Consider the following 18402-nt stretch of genomic DNA (forward strand, 5'->3'; position numbering starts at 1 on the left):
TCCTCCATGAACAAGACACAAAGCTGACAAAATGGTTTTTGAGTATTTAAAAGCCACTATCTGGTATAGCCAGGAAGTCATGCATGTTTTCATTTAAATTCTGATCTATCTCTTTATCATTTTATTCTCTTACTCATTAATGTTTAGGAAAATATCAAGCAATATTCATGTTAAGATGTTATTCTCTAGGTTAATGGTGATAGCAACTTTATTGAAATAGTATTGGAGGTAGTCAAGCATATATGATAACAACGTGCTGAGTAGACATGGGTAGCTATTTTTGTGGAGCCAGTTGTTGAACATGAGCCAGTACACTGCTCTGAGTGACAACCACAGCTTCCCTTCATTTTAGGCCATTTCCATCTTTCACAACTTGTCCTATCAACTTTTTTCCCCTGCTTTGGAGTTTCCTATGTATCTGGCATGTGTACAACTACTTCTCAGTTTTTAGGCCAATGTCATGCCCAAGCATGCAGAAGTATCTCTTTCCTCTACTCCCCAGGGTTTAAGGCTTTCTTGCCATTCTCAGAGGCATTCTTTCCTTTATATTTTTGAACATTTCTTCTTTGGTTCCTTTTAGACTAAAAGCATATCCTTGATCTCCTTCCAGTTTCCAAACTTTTTCCACACAATGAGTAAGACATACACCTGACCTTGAGGACCTCTGCCTGATGTTCTCCTTAGCAGTGTCTGTAGCAGACTCCTTTTCAGCTTGCCAGCATCTTCCTCAGATGGATGTGTTGGATTGTGAGCAGAGGGACAGCTTCTTCTTTGCTCCTCATTGTCCAGCCTGATAGCCACCTTGCAACCTCGCCCTTTGAGTGGTTTTGAAATCACCCTGATGGTAGAAAGGGCCAAGATGGGCAGGGGAGCTGCTACAATACCATAACCCTAACAAAGCTTACAAACACCACTAAGAGAATGAGATTGCTGCCACCTAGTACAGAGACCCATCTAAGCACCTGTGTTTAACTTACTAGGTTTTTCAAGTAGGAGAGCTATTTGGAAGTATTATTGGCTGGTTGCTGTTGTTGTTGTCAGTGCTGGTTATGGAACCTAGGGCCTTGCATATACTAGGCAAGTGCTTCTGTCTCTGAGCTACTCAAGTCTTCCAAAAAGCTCTTGATAAGAAGGGTTGGTTTTTATTTATTTATTCATTTGAAAGCACAGTGAGAGAGACATAGAGAATGGGCATGCAAGGGCCTCCAGCCGCTGCAGATGAACTCCAGATGCATGGGCCACTTTGTGCATGTGGCTTTACCTGGGTCCTGGGGAGCTGGACCTGCAGTGTGAGGCTTTGCTGGCAGGTGCCTCAGCTGCTGAGCCTTCTCTCCAACCCAAGAAGGGCTAGTTTTACATGCTCATGTAAAGCAATCGAGAACCCCGTCTTTCAGTGTTTCTTCTCATATACCTGGCTTGTCACCTTTGTTTCATCCTTGGGAATGAAGATTTAGACAAGCAGAAAGAATGAAGGAATAAATATTGGAAAGATGTTTGTGGAAAATTTAGGGTTCATTCCCATTTTAGGCTTCTACTTCTACATTGTTACATTACTATGAAATCAGCTATTTGCTACCTCAAGTATCTGATCCCATGAGGTAATATATGTGAGGTACTAACATGCAAGCAGCACCCAGTATGCAGGATGGACTTCATACCTGTGCTAATTGAATAGGACAGAATATGTTGTTCTAGTAAAGAAACTCTCAGATCTCAGGGAATTCATCACATGGGATTATTTCCATAGCACATGACATTCTGAACCATACTAGAGGCTGTCCCAAAGAAAAGCATGGGACCCACGGACTCAGTTACTTCCAGCTGCATATGAAACATCCAGCTTTTGAGGTCACTTTGGAGGCAGAGGATTGTCTTGGATGATTTTTTTTTTTTTTTTTTTTGTTTTTCGAGGTACGGTCTCACTCTAGCCCAGGCTGACTTGGAATTCATATGGAGTCTCAGGGTGGCCTCAAACTCATGGCAATCCGGCACCACCACACCCGGATTTGGATTTTTTTAAAATATTTATTTATTTATTTGAGAGCAACAGACACATTTTTTAACATATTTATTTATTTATTTGAGAGCAACAGACACATTTTTTCTTTTTGGATGCTTTTTTTTTTGAGAGGTAGGATAGGATAGAAATGATTTACTTCTTTCCTGACCAAACTTATCTGGCTAATGTAAACACAAAGTAAAGCCAGGGGCTTTAAAAACATGGAACACCAGTGAAGCTGCCTGTTTCTACCATTCTAAGCATTAGCCATCCCCAGGATTGGAAGAATGTTGCCATTACTCCTGAAGCCTGAGATAGTTCTTTCTGGGAATGGGCTGCTGCTTGTATTTCCATTGACCGTATGGTTTTAGAGTCATTTTTCATTCTGCGTTAATTATTGTCTAGCTGTCTCTAAAGTACCATAAGTTCTGCTTTTATGTTACTGTTTTTACTAGTCAGGATCTTATAGAGAAGCAAAACTGTTAGCAGATCATAGAAATACAGTCAGCTAGAGAATTTTTTTTTAATAAGAGGGAGTTAATAGACTCATTGGCTCATTGGATTTTTGGAGACAGCAGAATCCACAGTATACCACATGCAGGATGGAGATTCTGAGGGGGAGGGAGAGGGAGAGAGAGAGCGCGAGAGAAAATTTGCATGCCAGGGCCTCAGCACTGCAATCAAACACCAGACTCTTCCGCCACCTAGTGGGCATGTGCAACCTTGCACTTGCCTCACCTTTGTGCATCTGGCTTAATGTGGGATCTGGAGAGAGATAGAACATGGGTCCTTAGATTTCTCAGGCAAGCACCTTAACTGCTAAGCCATCTTTCCAGTCCTAGAAATGTTATATTTCTTATATACCTGTTTGTAGTCTGAGTTATAATTACTCTATTAGGGCATATATTCTGTCCAGAGATTGAAGTGTTTTTTTTTTTTTTCCCATTTTCATGACTGTTCCATGGGAGTGTGGATAACACAGGAAGAAAAGGTTCCTCTGTTTGATACACTGCAATGCGGGGGTCTGATAAAGGTGGGGTTGGACACAAACCTGTGCATAAGCCACGAGGTTATTTGCTGTAGAGTCCTTCTCCATGAACCTCAGAATAGTGCTTAGAGCTACCGTGAGCTGTGTGTACAACTCTATTTTGATTTTTTTTTACTTTTATGAGTTTACAGATATATATTCATTTACTAAAGGTCATACATAGAGCTCTTAAAATGCGTTTTTAGATATTTTGTGAGTTTGGAGCTGAACCTTAGTGAATGGGATATGAGATTTCTGTAAACAAACAACAAAAAAGGGAGAAAAATCACCTCAAAACAGGGTGGTGAGAAAAATGTAGAGGGGAAAATCTTTTGTATATTTAAAAAATGCAGATCATCACTCTGTTATTGATAGAGGAGGGGCTTGGAGACCACTCTTCTCTTTAATGAGCTATTGACAGTTGAATGCTTCCTGGGACAGGAGAGTCAGTGTCCTCATCAGTATAGCCACTGGTAAGTGACAAGAAGGAGGAGTATCGTGGGACTGAGGGCACAGGTACATAAGATCAAAACTAAATGTGTATGGATGAAGATATCAAAATAACTAACTAAATAAATGAGAAAGTACTTATCGGTTTATTTTTTATATTTCACACCATAATCCAGATGCTAAGTAGAAGACCGTGCCTCTGCTGTTTTACAGTAAGCTTCAAACCACAACCCATGAATTGTAGAAAACCCAATGAAGCAGCCTAGGAGTTCTGCAGGAAGCTGGTTCTCATGGACAGATCTGACTGAGGGCCTTTCTTCCCCTTCAGTGGAAAATTCTTGATCTTAACACTATTGGGACCAAGTTCTGGCTCCCTTACTTTTTATGGTTGGGGATCAAATCCAGGGCCTCAGGCATGATGGGCAATTTTTTATTGTGGTCATCGGTTCTGCTCATTTTAGGACTTTGTGGGCATCTCTGTCTGTACCCCATTCTATGTATGTAGCTCCCCCTGTTTTCTACCTTGTCCTGTTCAAGACTATCAGAATGCTCACAGATGTTGCCAAACGTTCCCCTGAGGACCAAAATCACCACCCGTTGGGAACTACTATGCTAAATTAATGCTGATTATGAATTGGTGCCTGTTGTCCCTGGTCTCCAGCAACTCAACCTAATGTGGAATTCAGACAGTTCAAATTTTTCCAAATAAGTTTAGAAACCACAAAATATACAATGAATCTTCTTTACAGCAATTTCTTTGAAAGTTTTGAATATGTCAAGATTTTCATCATGGATATATGAGCAACAATTTTTTGTTGTTGTTGTGGTCTTGCCATTTACATGGTCCAAGCTTCCTCCTGCAAAGACGTGGCATCCTACCTTTGGACTCTCACACGCATACACTGGTTCATGGCACCCTACCTTTGGACTCTCTTAAACGCATACACTGGTTTATTTGGGGGTCACCCAGGAGAGTAAGGTTCTGTGAATGTGAACAGACTAAAATACAGTCCAGCAGCTTTGAAAAGTGAGGGCCTGAGGGATGTCCCTTGCCACAAATTGTATTTTGCAGATAAAGCCACTAGGAGGCAGAGTTGTCTCACTAAACCAACACTTGTTCCTGAGCCAGTTTATGCCATAAATCTAGATCAAAATGTTGACATTGCCACTAGGCATCTTCAATTATTTTTACAAGTTGATAGATAAAGGCAGGGTTGCTGTAAATTTAAAATAGGTAGCTTGCAATTACTGTAACAAATGTATCACAGTCATGCTGTATTTTCATAAACTTTTGTTCCAGAGGAGTTTCAGTTTAAAAAAAATGATGAACAAAGTACAGAGTGTTCCCATATGCAGATCCTTTAACTTGTGTTTGTTTGATGTTTCCACTCATGGTTAGACAGGAGTGAAATCGGTTTGAGAGAAAGATCACACAAGATAAAAAGCTATTTTTATAACATCATGTTATCAACACAATTGCTTTTGATTTATTTTTATTTTTTGTTTAATTTTATTTATTTATTTGTGAGAGAGAGAGAGAGAGAGAATGGGTGCGCCAGGGCTTCTAGTCACTGCAAACGAACTCCAGACATGTATGCCCTCTTGTGCATCTGGCTAACGTGGGCCCTGGGGAATCGAGCCTCGAACTGGGGTCCTTAGGCTTCACAGGCAAGAGCTTAACTGCTGAGCCATCTCTCCAGGCCTTGTTTCTGATTTTTAACCTTTAACACCTGACTGAGCAATGTTTGTTAGGATTCTCCATTGACCCCATATCACACCCTGTAGACATTGGGAGGAAGTCATGACAAGCCCCACTAAGGTGTAGGGAGGTATGCAACCCTTGTTGAAAGGGTATTGTCTCCAAAATGTACCCCAAATTTTCCTGATCAGATTCATTTATTTTCTCAGTAATTTATTTATTCATGAGCGTATTTTATAGTTTACCTTTTCAGCTATATCAGGCAAGATTTTGCATTCCTTTAATAATAATAATGGCTACCCCTGTAGAGAGTTCTCAGAAGGCAATCACTGTGTTAATCACTTGGATATACATTGTCTCATTTAATTTGGCAACCATCTTGAGGGGGAAACATGGCTGCCCTTCAATCCCAGAGGAAGAGCTTGAAGTTTACAGATATAAACAATCTCTCTTGGTTGTGTCACCATGTTCAGAACTCTCTGTGAGAATTCAAAGCCTGCACACTTCATGGCTGTAGCCCTGCCTCCCTGCCGTGTCAGAGGATGGGTTGTGCTGGGAGAGTTCATCTAGTTGAGGTTCAGGATAGCAAAAAAGGCAACAGTATTAGGCATACCATCTAATTCTTTGTCCTCCCATTCTCTTTACTGAGACCTCAATAATTCCCCCCTTAACATTTGTGAAATATAAAAACTTAAAATCAATAGAAATACACTGAGATATTGATAGTGTATCATTTGCAATGGACATGTGGAAATATGACATATGACACCTTATTCATGTATTCTCTCTCTCAAAAGACAGAGAATAAGGAAAGAATTTTGATCCATGGTTTATAGAGCAGTTTTTGTATGAGTGTAGAGTATGTGTGTGGTATGGTATGTGTGTGATGTGTGGTATGTGTACAAGTGTGTGCAGGTGCATGTGTTCTGGGTGCCATCATGCAGAGACCAGGGAAGAATGGTGAAGCCCTTTTATTGCTCAAGTGCAAATTCCTTGAGACTGGGAGCTGCTGACCATCAGTGAGCTCCAGTGTTTGTCTGGCCCACTCTCTACAGACTGGGATTACAGACATGTGCGGCCATGCCCAACTTTTTACGTGGGTTGTTGGGAGTCCGACTTGGTGGTCTCTGGCCTGAGAGACCCTCATGCTTAAGCAGCAAGCACTCTTAACTGCTTAACTTAACCATCTCCTCAGCCCCCTCTTTTTTTTTTGAGGTAGGGTCTCACTCTGGTCCAGGCTGACCTGGAATTAATTATGTAGTCTTAGGGTGGCCTCAAACTCCCAGCAATCCTCTTACCTCTGCCACCTGAGTGCTGGGATTAAAGGCGTGTGCCACCACACCCACCTGGTTTACCTGCCTCCATTTAAAAAAAAAATCCTTTTACTATACAATGCTTTTAGGTTTATATAAAAATTGTGGAGATAACATCTTACATTAGTATCATGTATTTATCACTATTAATTGAACCAATATTGACAAATTGCTACTAGTTATAGCTCATAATTGATTCCGTTTTCCTTAATTTGAGTTAATGTTCTTTATGTATTCCAGACTCCTATAAGGACACCAGTCTTTATTAACTGTCATTAACTGTCATGTACCCTTAGGCTATTCTTAGCTATGACAAGAAATGTCTGAAACTTTCCTTCTTTTGAGGGACTTTGGAAGTTTGGGGTAGTATTGGTCAGGTCTCTTTGAAAATGTTCCCCTAGAAATTTATCCCATCTTTTTTCATGATCAGACTGTAGTGATGGGATTTTGGAGACAGACTGGAAGGAAGCTTCTATGGAAGAAGAACCCAGGCACCAAGGGCTTTCTTCGTGTCGTCTCACTGTGCTGAGCATAATACTCTTCGCATAATACTCTTGGCACTGTGGACGCCGCCTTAATCACCTGGCTAGAGTGGGGTTTGTCAACTTTCCAACTATAAATCTTCTTTTCCCCATGTAAGCTACTTTTTGTCACTGTTAAAAAAACAAACAAACCAAAACCAACACTTTAGCAAATCAGTTTAAAAGGAGGAATGATTCATGTTGGCTCACAGGTCAGAGATTTGAGCTCATGGTTGGCTGAATTCATTGCTCTGAGCTGTGGTGAGGCAGGACATTGTGCTGGAAGAGCCAAGCTGCTCACCTTGTGGCAGCCAGGATGAAGAAGGAGGGTGAAGAGAAGGAGGAGGAAGAGGAAGAGGAAAGGGAGGAGGGAGAGAGGTCTGTCTAGGGACAAGACATGGCACTAGTGACCTACTTCCTCCAGCTAGGCTCAACCTCCTAATAGCCCATTCAGCTATGAACTCATGGTCCAGTCATCTCTCGGTTCTGTCTCTGACTAGGGATAAGGACTTCAAAACCTGAGCTTGTGTGGTACATTTTATATTCAAATGATTACAATCTCCCTTCCATAACTTGCTCTGCTGTTTGGAGGGGTTATTATAAAAGCTAGCACTGAAAGATGGGAGGCATATAACCCTCCTTCTGGGGCAGTATTCTATTATTTGGATTTTTTTCATAGGAGATTTGTCTTTTCTCTTCCATTCGTTTATTTATTCTATAATTGATTTATATAGGTGAACACAATAAGCATTTATTTTGTATGTTGAATTGCAATCCAATGATTAAAAAAAATTGTAGCCTCAGGCTGGAGAGATGGCTCCGTAGTTAAAGATGTTTGCTTGCAAAGCCTGATGGCCTGGGTTTAATTGCCCAGTGCTCATGTAAATCTAGATGCACAAAGTGGCGCATGTGTCTGGAGTTTATTTGCAGTGGCAGGAGGCCCTGGTGCATCCATTCTCTCTCTCTCTCTCTAAAATAAATAAAACATGCCAGGAGTGCTGCCTTTAATCCTAGCACTTGGGAGGCAGAGGTAGGAGGGTCGCCATGAGTCTACCCAGTGAATTCCAGGTCAGCCTGGGCTAGAGTGAGACCCTACCTTGAAAAACCAAAAAATGAAAAAATAAAAAAAATAGGACTGGAGAGATGGCTTAGCGGTTAAGCGCTTGCCTGTGAAGCCTAAGGACCCTGGTTCGAGGCTCGATTCCCCAGGACCCACCTTATCCAGATGCACAAGGGGGCGCACATGTCTGGAGTTCATTTGCAGTGGCTGGAGGCCCTGGGGCACCCATTCTCCCTCTCTCTCTCTATCTGCCTCTTTCTCTCTCTGTCTGTTGCTCTCAAATAAAGAAAAATAAAAAAATTAAAAAAATTAAAGAAAAAATAAAACATTAAAAATAATTGTGGCCTGAATTGCTCTAACTTTGGCCATTGGAAGTTCTTTTACCCAGTTGACCTATCTTACTAATTTTTAATTATGTACTTAAAAATTCTTTTTGCCTGTGCATGTATGTGTGGCATGTACACATGTATGTATGCATTGTGTGCATATGTGTGAGGGTGCGTGTGTGCGCGCGCATGAGTATGGAAGCCAAAGGCCAATGTTGGGTATTTATTTATTTATTTAACAGAAAGAGAGAGAGAGAGAGAGAATAAACACACCAGGGCTTCCAAACACTGCAACCAAACTCCAGATGCGTGCACCTCCTTGTGAATCTGGCTAACGTGGGTCCTGGGGAATCGAACCAGGGTCCTTTGGCTTTGCAGGCAAATGCCTTAACCACTAAGCAATCCCTCCATCCCCTCGCCCCCCAATTTTTGAGTGAGGATTTTTCACTGAATCTGGAGCTCACCAATTTGCCTCAATGAATTATCCAGCGAGCCAGGAAATCTGCCTGTCTCTATACCCACCCCCAGGACTGGGATTGCAGGCGAGGTGCACAGCACTGCACCTGGGTTTTCTGTGGGTGCTGGGAGTTCCAAGTCAGGTCCTCATGCTTGTGTGGCAAGCACTTTACTGATGGGACCATTTCCCCAGATGTTATCCAACTAATTTTTAAAGAAATTTCTTACTTTGGAGCTCTAGGTTCCTCTTCTATGTTTGTTTCCTTAGCCCTGGAAGAAGCCAGTTTACCAGGAAGCCTTGGCTTTCCTTTTGAGTATGGTGAAAGGGAGAAAGACCTGGATGCAGGTTCCTGTACACGTATGCACGCAGGGATCTACACTTTCTATTCAACAGCCCTGTCGGCTACTAGCCTCATTTAGAGGATGAGTCGGCTTTGAAGCCTTACAGATGCTCCTGGATGGTTGTAGATTTGGGATGTCCACACAACCCAACTATAGTCAATATGTGCAGAAATTCAGGAAGTGGGGTGACCGCTATTGTCTGTAATGGAGATGGCAGTTTTTGTTTCTGTTTCCCCATTTTATTTTTATTTCTGTAAAGATGCAGCTTTTATTCTGAAATTATTTTCTGAAGCTCTGTGGCAAACTAAGGAAAGGGTGGGGTTTCAGGTGGTCCTGTTAAATGGTGCTATGCTATTCATACTTACAAGGTGTGAAATAGGGTGTGGGGGTGTTGGTTTGGTGGCACCCCATGTTTGGGAGAAACGTGGATCAGAGTGAAAGAAAGAAACAAAGACCATCATTGCCTTGAGAAATCCCAGATGACCTGTTTTCTATCAGCAAATGAAGACACAGGGCAGACTAAGCTAAATTTCCACATCATGTTATTTCAGGAAATTTAAAGGCCTTAATGAGGATTTACTCCTTGTCACCAAGTTGAAGCCAACAGGTTTTTCAATTTGGATATATTTTTCTATATAATTGGAGTGAACTACATTACACTTCAAACTCATCTTTGAGAATAATACTAGTTTGTAGCTCACAGGCACTATCAAAGAGATTATTGTGTTTCTAATAGAGGTGTAAAGGGATAAGGACTCTAGTAGAGATTAAGCACAATATAAAGAAATGATATTATAGCAATACATTTAGTACATTTATTTTGCCTGATTATAATATAAAAGGAAATTTATTGTGGAAAATTAAGTGATATAAAGAGAATAAAGCAAGACATTCTCCCATTCACACATCTTTACTATGGGGAGTTTTGCTTTCATCTTTCTTTCTTTCTCCTTTCCCCAGATCCACAGGTAATATTGCATTTAATATTATATACAATAATTTTCATACATTGTTTTTCATTTATAATTTTAAAAAATATTTATAGCTTTTCTTAAATAAAAGTGGTTGTATTCATATTCCCTCTACCTTGACCCCATTCAATTGAGGACCCTCCTTGGTGGGGTTATTAGTAACCATTGTGGGGTCCTACAGGCCTCAGTTAGTCTCTGTGGGGAGTATGGATGGTACCTCAGGCTAGTTCCACCCATGAGGCTTTTCCAATCTTTCTGCCCCTTCTTCTGCAGTGTCCCCTGAACCTTGGTGGGAGTGTTAGAATTCTGATTTATTGTTGAGTTCTCTGTAAACTCTACATCTCTGTTTTAGTGATATTTGACCACCAAGATGTCTGTTGCCATCACCCTGGAACTGGTTTGCAGATTAGCTGTAAGAGTCACAACATTTTATAATTTTCATATGGTTAAGTATCGCTGAAAAATTTGGCATTTAATGACTGTATAATATTCTCTCATATGGATATATCCTATTGAAAATGCTGTGATAAAATTTTATATACATAGATTTTAAATATATACAAGATGATTTCCTTAAGACAATTTCTAGAAGTAGAATAGAATAAAATAGTGACAATAAAGGCACCTGCCCCATAGAGTTGGTGACACAAAAATGAGTGTTAACTTACAACAGTGCTTGACAGAGTCAAACATGTCAGGTAGGATTATTGTAAATATATGCTTTTTATGCTATTTGATAAATACTACCAGACAATATTACAGAAACTCCTTTTCACTTTAAAATAACATCAACTATGTTAATAGTAGTTGAAAGTACTGTGCTTGGCTTTAAGAGTGACATCTGGGGTACAAGGTGGGCCATGACCCAAATTAAGTGTGGGCAAATTTTATGTGTGTGTGTGTGTGTGTGTGTGTATTTGATATCGGGAGGATAAAGAAAAAGAGTGCAAGGCTGTCATGGTGTTTAACATCACCCATGAGATGCAGGACCTTTACATAGCAATTTGTGGGCCAGGAGCAGTTACAGGTACAGTGAGCAAGGAGGCAGGCTAGGGGCTGCCAAGTCACGTGGACTTTTCAGGTGTGAGGAGCATATAAGTTGGAGACCAGCTGTTCCACTGTAGGGGCCATGAAGATGAAAGCAAAGAACCTGGTGAGCCAAGAGAAAGGATGATTTCTGACCTGCTAAATTTCAATAAACAAATCTGGAATTTAGGGCTGGAGCAAAAAGAGTAGGTTAAGAGTAGGTTAAGAAAACAAAGTGCAAGTATATGCACTTCTACATGGGTGTGGTGGCGCAGGCCTGTACTCCCAGCACTTGGGAAGCTGAGGCAGGAGGATCACAAGTTTGAGGCCAGTCTGGGCTATAGAGAGACACTATTGAACATGAAATAGAATGAAAGGGGGAATAAAACCCATTGGCATCCTCCTTTCAGCAGCTGCACAGGTTGTAAGAAGAGGACACGGGCCCTCCACTCCATACCTGGGGATATTACCTTTTTACCTACCATGATACTCATGCCAGCCTAGAACCTGGCATTCATGGAGCACTTAGCTCCATGCTGAGCAGGACGAATACTTAGAAGATCTCAGGGACGGAGCAAGTCACATCACTGTCACTGCAAAGCACTCAACTGAGCTCAGAGCAATGAGGTGACTGGTTGCCAATGTCTGACTGGCAGACCAAGAAACAGGAAATAAAAGTGTTTCCTCATCGATACCCAAATACTTGATTCCTACATAAGGTGCAGTTTCTTCAAGCATCTGGGGCCAACAGGTAGTGCTGACTGGGGAAGGAACACTCCGCAGCAGTACTGGGAAGGTGAGCATGGGAAGCTTGGGGCACTGTACCTATGGAGTGGACCACTGCATGGGACTAGGCCCAGCCAATCCCCAAAGCTCATTCTAACGCCAACTTTTCCTGGGTCACTTGGGGTTGTGCCACATCAGCAGTGAGATTTCCAGATGCTGGCTTTGATTCTCCCTCTTTCTGACACTCTCTGATGGTCATTCTGAGGTACCGGGGACTTGGGGTTCTATGACTTCCCTCCTATGCCCAGCAGCCTCATCTGAAACCGTATCTTTCAAAAATGAGACTTTTGTAGAAGTCAGACTCTTCAGTAATCACTCTTCAGTAATCACATGCTTATACCCCACATGTACCTTTTCACCTCAGGTTGGCTCCAAAAGTTATACCAGAAGTCAAGAAATTGTCCTGGATCTCATGATGAGTGGCAAGACAACAACTGAAACTGAAGCAATACTTTAAGGTTTGTTGTCTTTTCTCCTCCATAGGAGGACAAGTGAAATACAATCTGCTCACACACAGTGTCAATGACAGGGTGTGCATGTATGTGGCCCCATCCCCATAGTTAGAATGACTGAAGTTCTCACTGCTAGCTACTTCTAACCTCACCTTCCCTTGGGATCCTGAGGTCAGTGCCAACCTATCTTATGTGGTGAGCAGTCAGACATCTGGGGATAACCGACTTGGGCTTCTGAATCTCTTGTCCTTTCAGAGGAACATTTTCATGAGTCTCTGTGAAATTATTCCACAAGACAGAGCTGCACTTCATTCAGCAGTTTACTTGCCCCACTGCGGGATTTTTATTATTTATTTATTGTTTATTCTTATTTATTTGCAAGCGACAGACAGAGAGAGAAACAGGCAGAGAGAAAGAGAGAATGGACGCACCAGGGCTTCCAGCCACTGCAAATGAACTCCAGACGCGTGCGTCCCCTTGTGCATCTGGCTAACGTGGGACCTGGGGAATTGAGCCTCAAACCGGAGTCCTTAGGTTTCACAAGCAAGCGCTTAATCACTAAGCCATCTCTCCAGCCTCCACTGCGGGATTTTAACCAAGCAGTTTCAGATGTGGATATTTCTCTAGCCTGTCAAATACCTTGTAGCTTTTGCCACAAGAAGCCTAATGTGATACTGGGCCAGCAGTGCTCCTAACAAGGCCCAGCCAGGCAGGTAGGCCAGGGCCACCAGGTCTGCTCTGAACACTCTTGCTTTTATAAGCTGAGGCTCTTCGTTCAGGTAATCCTCTAATAAAGGTATGCTTGCTTTAGAAAAATTTTAAGCAATTTCATTTTATCCTTTCAATTATTTCTATTATCCTCATAACACTTTTCATTACTGTATATTAATTGTACAAGGTAAGGAGTTTTCATTATGACACTTCTATACGTGCATATGCTCCGATCAGATTCACCCCGCCCTTCCCCCTTGCTCCTACCACATTCACAGTAGTCCCCCTTTATGTTCAGGTTCTCCTTCACACCAGACTCCACACGAGGGAAACATGCAATGCTTGCCTTTGTAATTCAGTTAGCTAGATTTCCATTTCCATCTACTTTCCTGCAAATAAAATAATTTCATTGACCTGAACATCATTGTGCACTTAGTCATCCTTCTTCCCTTCCTGTCCCTTCCTTTCCTTTTTCTGTTCGTTTTTAAACACAGGATCTCACCATCTAGCTTAGGCTGGTTTTGAACTTTGGGACCTCCTTTAGCATCTCAATTGCTGGGATTATAAGCACAAACTGTCATGCCTAGTCATATGTTTTTTATTTTATTTATTTTTAAAAATTTATTTATTTTTGAGAGAGAGAGAGAGAGAGAGAGAGAGAATGGGAGTGCCAGGGTCGCCAGCCACTGCAAATGACCTCCAGACGCATGTGCTACCTTGTGCATCTGGCTTACTTACATGGGTCCTGGGGAATTGAACCAAGTTCCTTTAGCTTTACAGGCAAGCATCTTAACCACTAAGCCATCTCTCCAGCCCTCAGATAATTTTTTTTTTTTAAATCCATTCATCCACTCTTTAGCACCTAATCTGCTTCCACAACCTGGCTGTTGTGAATAGGGTAGTGATAAACAGGGGTCTTGCTAAATCTCATAATTTAAAAACTTTGTGTCACCTCCATGTTACTTTTCATAGTAGATTGAAAACTTCACGTTCCCACCAACAGTATATAAGGGTTCTTTTCTCATAGCCTCCTCTTGAACATGTATTAACTTTTTGTTTTGCTTTTTATTTTCCTTCCTTCTTTCCTTTTTCCTCCTTCTTTCCTTCCTTCATTTCTTCCTTCCTTCTTCTTCCTCTCCTTCCCTCCCTCCCTCTCTCTTTTTCTCTTTCTTCTTTCTTAGGTAGACAGAATGGGCATGCCAGAGCCTCCTGCCCATGCAAAAAAAAGAAAAAAAGGGCTGGAGAGATGGCTTAGCGGTGTTAAGCGCTTGCCTGTGAAGCCTAAGGACCCCGGTTCGAGGCTCGGTTCCCCAGGTCCCACGTTAGCCAGATGCACAAGGGGGCGCATGCGTCTGGAGTTCGTTTGCAGAGGCTGGAAGCCCTGGCACGCCCATTCTCTCTCTCTCCCTCTGTCTTTCTCTCTGTCTGTCACTCTCAAATAAATAAATAAATAAATGAACAAAAAAAGAAAAAAAAATCCAGACACATTAGCTCAGTCCTGTTTATGGGATACCCAGGTCCACAGCAGGGAGCCTGAACCCAGATAGTCATGTTTCCACAAAGTTGCAGTCATTGCCAGTTTAATCAGAGACTCTGCTTCTGCTAATTGGGCTCTGGTTTCATTCCAGACCTAAGGCCTGCTATAGATATCACTGTTCCCAAATTTTTGTCTGACAAACTGCCACAAACCCTACATCCTTCCTAGGTATAGAGACTCACCTCTTTCTTCCAGGCTTTCACCCAGAATTGGAATATTGCCCCAGGCCAAAGGTTTGTCAATGGTGCTTAGCCCTGAGGGGACAGAGACCCTGTCTGGAGCCAGATTTCTGTGTGGATTTCCAAGTATCATCAGCTGTATCCCCAGGCTTAAACTGCTTTTTAGAAACACTTCAGCTTTTGTCTTATAACTTCCATCTCTTTCCCTCTTTGGTCATGTGCTTTCCTAAGCAATAAACAAGCACTGCTTCAGTTGTCTGGTTGGGTGAATTCCCTTTATTAACACTTGAAGTTTTCTCATTTCCTCAAGTAGAGATGTTTACCCCAGTGATAAATAAATGCTATGTTCCAAGCCCTCTGCATGGTACCTAAGTAACTGGATGAGCCCTGTGATTCAATAAAATTGCCATGACTAGACATAATTGGTCAGTTCTAGAATATTCCATTTAAATCAATACTTAACAAATGAAGCCCTCTTTAAATATTCAAAAGAGATATTTTCAAATGTTCTCTTACTAACAAGGTGTGCCTACTAGTGCAATAATAGTGACATGTCTGTTGGGGGAGTAATCAACTGCTCTTGGACTAGATTTGAGGCCCACTCCACTAGAGGGAGTTCTTATCTGATGCTGAAAACGTAGCCCAAAAGCCTATGGTTGGGAAGATCAAAACCCTGGAGGGGAGGGGGCCATGGAAAGCTACTATTGCTATTGGACTAAATGCATATTTTGTGCCAACAAAATTGCCTTTGAAATATTTATGTTTGTGCCAATATATTAGTGCTGCTCTCAGTAAGGAAAGTTTCTCTTTTCAGATGGTGATGGACTCTTAGAGAGATTCAAAACTTGTCAGAGTGCTAGGAAGTTACAGATGAGTATTCAGCACTAAACGTGGCATCTCTATCATACCCTCCAAGGTTATGCCCATTGAGAAAGGGTGGTAGAAAGAATGTAAGAGCCAAAGGACAGGGAGGAGTGCTTTGGAATGCTGACTTCCAGTCACAAATTCATGATCTTACAGTGGCTGTTGTTACCTTCATAATCACCTGCATAATATTGAGTCCATCAACATATTGTGGATGATTGAAAAGGGCCAAAAATAAAAAGGAAATCAAAATAGAAGAAGGAATAGTTAGAAAGAAGAGGGGATTCCGTGAAGGGAGAAATGAGGAATGGAGGACAAAAGAAAATGGTGGGAGGGAATTATTAAACAAATTATTAAATAAAAGTTTTAAAATAAAAAACATATCTTGTCATGTAAGTTCCTTTACAGAAAGCAAATAGCAATATGACTAGATCTCAGCTCTTGTAGATGACAACCTTTGTTAAATTATGCCAGTCTCCATAGACCTTTTTCTTCATCTGAGAAATGTGGAGATCCACTCTAGTTGAAAATGATTCTGATTCCTAATAGTCACCCTTTGTTGTATTATTTTGTGTGTTCAGGTTTTCAGCTTAAAAGTTCTCAAGCACGCCTTTAATCCCAGCACTTGGGAGGCAGAGGTAGGAGGATTGCCTTGAGTTCGAGGCCACCCCGAGACTCCATAGTGATTTCCAGGTCAGCCTGATCTAGAGTGAGACCCTACCTTGGAAAACCAAAAAAAAAAAAAGAAAAAAAAGTTCTCAAAATTCAATACACTGGCAGGAAGGTTCTGCCTAAGGTTTTTGTTTCTATAGACTGTCTACTGTCTTTAATGATCTGAATTGTCCTAACAGTTGCCAAACAGGGTAATCTTCCCAGAGAGGAGTGGCCTTGCCTCCAGAAGGCAGTTTTTCTTTTGGGAAATAACAAAGAGCAAGTGGAATCCTTCCAAACAGCAAACCTCCTGAAGCCCTTAAAGAAGGTGGGAAGCCTGTGCTGAGTGGGGACAGTGAGGGCCATTCCTCCAAGAAGCAGAGACAGCAATTAGCCCGTTCTTCTGTAATGAATGGGGAGGCCTTGTATCTCTGTATTAGACTCTTTAATTCAAAGGTTGCTAAATGTTTTACAAACATTAATTAATTCAATTAACCTTCACACCACCACCTTGAGGCAGGTAATTCCTCTTTGGGACATCTCATCTTTGCTTGTTACAGTATGGTCCACAAAGTGTATATTAGTGCAGATTAGGATAATTAGTAACAGTAAACCTTTGAGTTTAGATCATGCTGTGTCACTTGATAAATGTCAGCTTTGTCCATTAAGGATGCAGGAGGAAGCTCGAGATGGCTCCCTGCCAATGATGACAAAGCAGAATTTTTGTACTTGTTACAGATTCCACTCTAGGCTGAGGATGCATGCATGCGTGACCTTGAAGACTTCTTGGTGACCTCTTTGTGACTCAGTTCCTACAGCTTTCAAATGGGAGCAATAATATTACTCACCTCACTACTTCACAGAGATGTTGCAAGGAATAATGTTGCAATGTGCTCTGGAGTTCTGAGATGAAAGATGGAAATGAATATATGATGAAATACTATTACCACTTATCTTCATGCCATCTAAATGGGCCAGGCAGGTGAAAAACCAGCATCCTTACAGACCCGACAGGGAAACCAGTAGTGTCGTTATTTTTCTTTTACATCTACTATAAGCACCCAGAGGTGGCAGAGCTACTTTTAGGTAAACAAGAGCAGGATTGACCAGATTGGCAAAGAGATGGCTAATAGTTTATTCTCTCTCTTACTTCCTCCTCTTTTCCTGTCTTATTTGGGATAGAGTCTTTGAGAAGAAATATGTGCCCTTGCTACCTCCTCCATCTAGCCCGGGTAGCGTAGTGCTTCCTCCCTGCCTTCACAAAGCCTTCCAAGCCATCTCCCTTCTGCACTTTCCTCTCTCACTCTTGGGAATTGTGCATGCTTTGGAATTTATATTTTGATGCTGGTCTTATTTCCACAACAGATTTAACCCTTACAGACTGCTCCTTTTTACTCCTACATTCTTTTAAAAAGCTCTTGATAAATTAATTGTACAAAATGCTAAGCTTTACTGTGGCATTTTCAGGTCTTTATAAAACTCTATTCTTCATTTACTCCATATCTTAGCAAACTGAACTAGATGCATGTTAACAATGAATGAAGGACATTTGTCAGCAGATTATCAAGATTAGAATTCAGAACACATTGAATGTCCATCTGCTCTTTTCACTATGCCATATACATCCCATGAGGCCTTGTAGCACATACTAGAAATGTTGAATGAGCAAAATTAGGAAGGAAAAGAGGCTTATTTAAAGAATAATATTCAATCAATATCCCAAAAGGAAGCTGATAGTTTCTTAGAAAGCTAAGGGAAATTGTCTTGATGCATACAATATTACATACTACCACCAAGTGGCTACAACATCTTCGCATGCAATAACTCCAGAAGGCTGGCAGAGCAAAATATATGTACTGAAGTTATTATTGCTCATCAGGTTAAGCCCAGTCTCACGTCTGATATTCAAGACCTTTGTGGGTGTCCTTGATCTATATTTCCTTCTGTTATCTCACTCCCCTCTTTTCTCCTTCACATACCCACCAACAGTGGAGTGAGGGGCTGATTGAACAAGATCCTTTTTCTTTGTAGT

This window comes from Jaculus jaculus, chromosome 5 (assembly GCF_020740685.1).
Source record: "Jaculus jaculus isolate mJacJac1 chromosome 5, mJacJac1.mat.Y.cur, whole genome shotgun sequence".
Taxonomy (NCBI): Eukaryota; Metazoa; Chordata; class Mammalia; order Rodentia; family Dipodidae; genus Jaculus; species Jaculus jaculus.